Raw genomic sequence first — 6,230 nt, 5'->3', positions numbered from 1 at the left:
ACTGCAACGAAGAGTAGCCCCCAATCACTGCGGAGCCAGAGAAAGCATGTCTTTCCCAGCACAGCCAAAAAAAAAAACAAAAAACAATAAATAAGTAATAAAAAAGAGAGAGAAATGAAATTATTTATTACTACCAAGACTTGTACAAAAATGTTCATGGCAACTTTACTGGTAACATCCCCAAACTGGGATAATGTCCATTCAGGATGAATGGATAAAAAATAGAATACTACACAGCCACCAAAAGAAATTAATTTTGGACCCACAACAAGACAGATGAATCAAAAATAAATACACTGAATGAAAGTAGCCAGATAAGAAAGAACACATGCTGTTTGATTCTATTTCTATTTTTTTATTTTTAAAATTTTCACAATTTTTAAAGGTTACACTCTGTTTGCAATGGTTGCAAAACTGACTGTATTCCTCATGTTGTACGATACATCCTCAGAGCCTGTCTTACACCCAACAGTTTGTGCCTCCACTCCCTAATCCTTTATTGCTCCTCTCCCCCTGCCTCACTGTTAAACACTGCTGCTGCTGCTAAGTCACTTCAGTCGTGTCTGACTCTGTGCGACCCCATAGACGGAAGCCCGCCAGGCTCCCCCGTCCCTGGGATTCTCCAGGCAAGAACACTGTTAATCACTAGTTCTCTATAAGTTGGATTCTATTTCTAGGAAATTCTAGAAAGTTTGAACTAGCTTATGGTGGCAGAAAGCAGATTGGTGATTGACTGAGAACAGGAATAGGGTCTCAAGGAAACTTGGGGAGATGATACGTTCATGTTCACTATATTGATTGCACTATATTGATTGCAGCGCTAGTTTCATAGGTCAAAGCACCAGTGGTACACTTGACCCGTAATTTATTGTCTACAAGTTGTACCTCAATAAAGCTTTTTAGAAATAATAAAAAAAAACCAAATGAGTCTCTTAAAAGATATCTCTGGTTTCCTTTTTTTTTTTTTTGCTGGTTGGTGGTGGCTCAGATGGTGAAGAATTCACCTGCAATGCATAAGACCTGGGTTCAATCCCTGGGTCCGGAAGATCCCCTGGAGAAGGGAATGGCAACCCACTCCAGTATTCTTGCCTAGAGAATTCCATGGACAGAGGGGCTTGACAGGCTACCGTCCATGAAGTTGCAAACAGACATGACTAAACGGTTAACACTTTCACAACTTTTTTCACTTTCACCTGTTACAGAGACATTTTGCCTGTAACAACATAGGCTCTGGAGTTAGCAAACTAATTCTGACCCTAATTACCTCTAACCTTTAGTGAGTCACTAGATCTTTGAACTGTGGTTTCCTCAGCTGCAAAATGGGAACAACACCCACCTCACAGGACTGTCATGAAGGCCACCAGGGTGATGTTTGTTAAATGCTCAGTACAAGGCCTGAAAGAGGTCTTGCTGGCTGTTAACCTGTATTGTTATTGATGACAATTCAATTACTGGAGTAACATACAGCAGACTGAAGACTTCTGACTTTAAAAAATTTTATTTATTTATTTTTTTGCTATACTGGGTCTTTGTTGTTGCAAGGGCTTTTTCTCTAGTTGCCATGAGCCAGGGCTACTCTCTAGTTGTGGTATACAAACTTCTCATTGTGGTGGCTTCTCTTGTTATGGAGCATAGGATCTAGGGCACACAGGTTCAGTAGCTGCAGCCCTCAAGCTTAGTTGCTCCACAGCATGTGGGGTCATCCTAGGCCAGGGGTCGAACCCATGTCCTCTGCATTGGCAGGCGGATTCTTAACCACTGGACCACCAGCAAAGTCCAAGGCTTCTGAGTCTTAATGGCAATTTCTAAATGTGCACATTTTTGTATTTCATGGGGATAAAATGTTACAGGCAACAACGTAGAGATAGAATTCAGTGTCTTCTTCTTAGGTACCACTGATTCACCTGCAGATTTCCTCTTGGTTATGTCCAGAAGGTGATTTCTTAAAATATAATAGATTGGGTTTATTTTTAACTTTTTTATTGAAGTACAGTGTACATACAGAGAAGTACACACATCGTTAACAGCTTGATGAATGTTCACAAAGTGAACTCACCCTTAGTCAGAACCCAATCAAGAAACAGAAAGTGATGGAGCCGGAAAGTCTCCACGTGGCCCATCTCAGTCACTACCTCCCAAAGCTTATCCTTGACCGTTCTGTTCCACTGTTTGTGCTCTTGTTTGTTTGACTTCTTTCTCTTGGCTTGTGAGATTCATTCAATTGCTGGCCGGTCCACGTGAATTACATTTTCATGATGTCTTCTCTCTTACACCTTTTCCAAACATTATCATATCTTTGTTGAGACTTGAAGGATGAGTAAGATTTTGTCAGCAGTAGGGAGCAGTTTGGGTAAAAGAAACAGATTGTCCAAAGGCTTGATGCTGAGTGACACAACGGGATGTTCAGGACACTGAAAGTAGACATTTATTCTGGGCTAGATCCTGTTTAGTTCAACTGTTTGCAGCATTATGACCATTCAGATGGTTCTCAGCTTTTTCTACCAATAAACAATAATGAAACCAATGTCCCTCACCAGTTGGAGCTTTTGTGTGTTTTTAAGTGTTTGCTTATTTATTTTGGTTACCCTGGGTGTTTCACCGCTGCACACGGTTGCGGTGAGTGGGGCCTGCTCTTCATTGCGGTGTGCAGGCTTCTCATTGCAGTGGCTTCTCTTGTTGAGGAGCACAGGTTAAGGTGCACCGGCTCCAGTGGTTGAGGCACAGGGGGCTCTTTAGCTGTGCATCATGGGCCCTAGAGTGCGAGGGCTCTAGCAGTTGCGGTGCATGGGCTTAGTTGCCTCACAGCATCAGGAATCGTCCCAGCCCAGGGATCAAACCCATGTCCTCTGCACTGGCAGGTGGATTCTTATCCACTGTGCCACCAAGAACGTTCTAGAGTTTCTGTTTTTATAGGATCGCTTTTCAAACATAAGGCTCCTTGTGTCTAGCAGTAGGTGAATTTAAAGACTTCATATATATTGCAAGATTGGGTTACAAAATATTGTAGCATTGTACACTTTCCCCAGAAATGTATGGGTTTGCCTATTTTCTCCCTCTTTGTCAGTATGGGCTGTTAATCATGTTTTAAAATTTTTTCTTCTGTTGTTTGAGTTTTTTCCTGGTTATTATCTTTTCATGTTTATCGACACCTTGGATTTCTTATTCTGTGCCGTGTTGTCACTTCAGTTGTGTCTAACTCTTTGTGACCCTACGTACCATAGCCCACCAGGCTCCTCTAGCTATGGGATTCTCAAGGCAAGAATACTGGAGTGGGTTGCTATGCCCTCTTCCAGGGGAACTTCCTGAGCCAAGGATTGAACCCATGTCTCTTCCAGCTCCTGCATTCCAGGAGGATTCTTTACTGTTGAGCCACTGGGTAGAGTTATTTAATTTTAATAGTTATTACTGTCCAAATAGTAGATAAAATAATAAAAGCAAAAAACTGACAACATGGAAACAGTCTGAATATTTGTATGAAATAAGCTCGTAGTGTCAAGCTCTTCAGCAAATGGTAGACATTATTGCTACCATTTTTAATTTTTTTTATTTTCTGGCCTACCCACGCAGCATGAGGACCTCCCCTGACCAGTGATTGAACCCATGGCCCCTGCAGAGGAAGTGCTCTTAACCACTGGACGACCGTGGAAATCCATTGCTACCATTTTCATTGTTGTCCCAAACATGCAGATGATGAGCAAATGAGCTCCTGTAAATACTGAGACTTAGTGGACTCCTCCTTCAGCCCAATGACTTTCTGGCTGTAAAGAGTTCTGATTGTCAGCTGCAAGGCAGTGCTTGCCATGGGCACTTTTAGAACAGGACAGTTAGAGCCAGACATAGAACATCAGATTTGTTCCAAATTGGGAAAGGAGTATGTCAAGGCTGTATATTGTCACCCTGCTTATTTAACTTATATGCAGAGTACATCTTGTGAAATGCTGGGCTGGATGAAGCACAAGCTGAATCAAGATTGCCAGGAGAAATATCAATAACCTCAGATATGCAGATGACACCACCTTTATGGCAGAAAGTGAAGAGAAACTAAAGAGCCTCTTGATGAAAGTGAAAGAGGAGAGTGAAAAATTTGGCTTAAAACTCAACATTAAAAAAACCAAGATCATGGCATCCAGACCCATCACTTCATGGAAAATAGACTGGGAAACAATGGAAACAGTGACAGACTTTTTTTGGCTCCAAAATCACTGAGGATGCTGACTGCAGTCATGAAATTAAAAGATGCTTGCTCCTTGGAAGAAAAGCTATGATCAACCTAGATAGCATATTAAAAAGCAGAGACATTACTTAGCCAACAAAGGTCCATCTAGTCAAAGCTATGGTTTTTCCCTGAGTCATGTATGGATGTGAGAGTTGGACCATAAAGAAGGCTGAATGCCAAAGAACTGATGCTTTTGAACTGTAGTGTTGGAGAAGACTCTAGAGAGTCCCTTGGATTGCAAGGAGATCAAACCAGTTAATCCTAAAGGATATCAGTCCTGAATATTCATTGGAAGGACTGATAGCTGAAGCTGAAACTCCAATACTTTGGCCACCTGATATAAAGAACTGACTCATTTGAAAAGACCCAGATGCTGGGAAAGATTTAAAGCAGGAGGAAAATGGGATGACAGAGGATGAGATGGTTGGATGGCATCTGCTACTCAATGCACTTGAGTTTGGGTAAGCTCCGGGAGACGGTGAAGGACAGGGAAGCCTGGCGTGCTGTGGTTCATGGGGTTGCGAAGAGTTGGTCATGACTGAGCCACTGAGCAACAATAATGGGCACTTTTTGCCTTATTATACTGTTCACGGGGTTCTTGCAGCAAGAATACGGAGTAGTTTGCCGTTTCCTCCTCCATCTACTTCTGCAAGTATTAACTCATGTGCTGCTGCAGCTGCTGACCTCCAACACTATCTGAAAGGAGTTCAAGGTGGAGAGCAGAAAGGAGGCAGTCTGTTCTCAGGGTAAAAACCGGCAGGACAGGCCTTCGGATAGTCAGATGTTTTCAGGAGCTGATTTTATGAGCCCAATCCTTGTATCTCCTCATATCTAGAAAAGCACTAAAATCTTCCATACTGATGACTGTCCCTCGTGACCAGCTAAAGCTTCATGAGACAGCAGGAAACTTCTGGGAAAATACGTCCTTGACTCAGTGTATTCCCTCTTCACTGAAATCACGTATATACTGGCCTTTCCCCCCTAACTCTTTGGAGAAGCTTCTCAGAGCCGAGGTGGGGTCTCCTAGGCTGCAGTCTCATGTTGCCCCAAATAAAACTAAAGTCACAACTCTCACATTGTGCTTTTTTTTTTTTTAAATCAACACAGCGTGGCCCAGATGTCTGATTCTGGTTACTAGTGACTCCAAAGACACTGATATTTGAACTTGACACTGCAGGGGAGAAAATAGGGTGCCGGTGGCTTCTCCAGGGAAGGAAGATGCTCAGGTTCAAACTAAACCTGTGATCTGAGCAGCCAGAAAGGTGAAAACCAGACTCATTTCTACCAACCAACCTGCCCTGAGCTTCAAGTGAGCAATTATAGCTGCAAACAACTGGCAGAGGTATTTAAATAGAAATAAAGGCGCAGTTTCAGAAGACACTGAGGAGTTCTGAGACAGGCTGGGACCTGAGACCTTTTGCTGCAATGCTTGCTCCTGGACAAATGTCTCCTGGAGCAATAAAATACAAAGAAACTATAAGGGACTAACAATGACGGCATGTAGGCACAGTTGGGCCGAATTAAGGACACAAAAAATATAAAAAGACCAAAATCTAACTGCCACTTCCGAGGTGCTGGGAGCAAAACAGGTACTGTGTATACACCTGCACACAGCACCACTAAGGGGGTGGGCAGACCACCTAAGTTGCCCCTCTGGCCCGACCCACCAATCCACCCCTGCCCTCACCTTATTTAAGGAACTGGCTCGCCACCCTCCCCCCACCCCCACCCCCCTGGGAGTGAGCAAGGGGACATTTTACTTGTTTTTACTCCCTCCTGCTGGAGCGGGAGTCTCAGTAAAGCGTTGCCTGCTTTCCTTGTCTGGTCTCTTATCAGTTTCCATTGATTAAAGCGTCCAAACACCCGGTTGGTCACTGTTCTGCTGTGTGCTTCTGTGACTGGCCACAGAGCACAGACCTCATGATCAGCCTGAATGAGCAAGCGTCTGCATTACTACCGAGAGTGACTTGTTTTAAGAAGAAATTATTAAAACGAAAGCCCAGTATCTTTGGTA

Source organism: Moschus berezovskii, chromosome 27 (assembly GCF_049115385.1).
Source record: "Moschus berezovskii isolate FMDL1 chromosome 27, NW_MosBer_1.0, whole genome shotgun sequence".
Classification (NCBI taxonomy): domain Eukaryota; kingdom Metazoa; phylum Chordata; class Mammalia; order Artiodactyla; family Moschidae; genus Moschus; species Moschus berezovskii.
The sequence above is the reverse complement of the archived record's forward strand: the minus strand, read 5'-3'. Positions refer to the sequence as shown.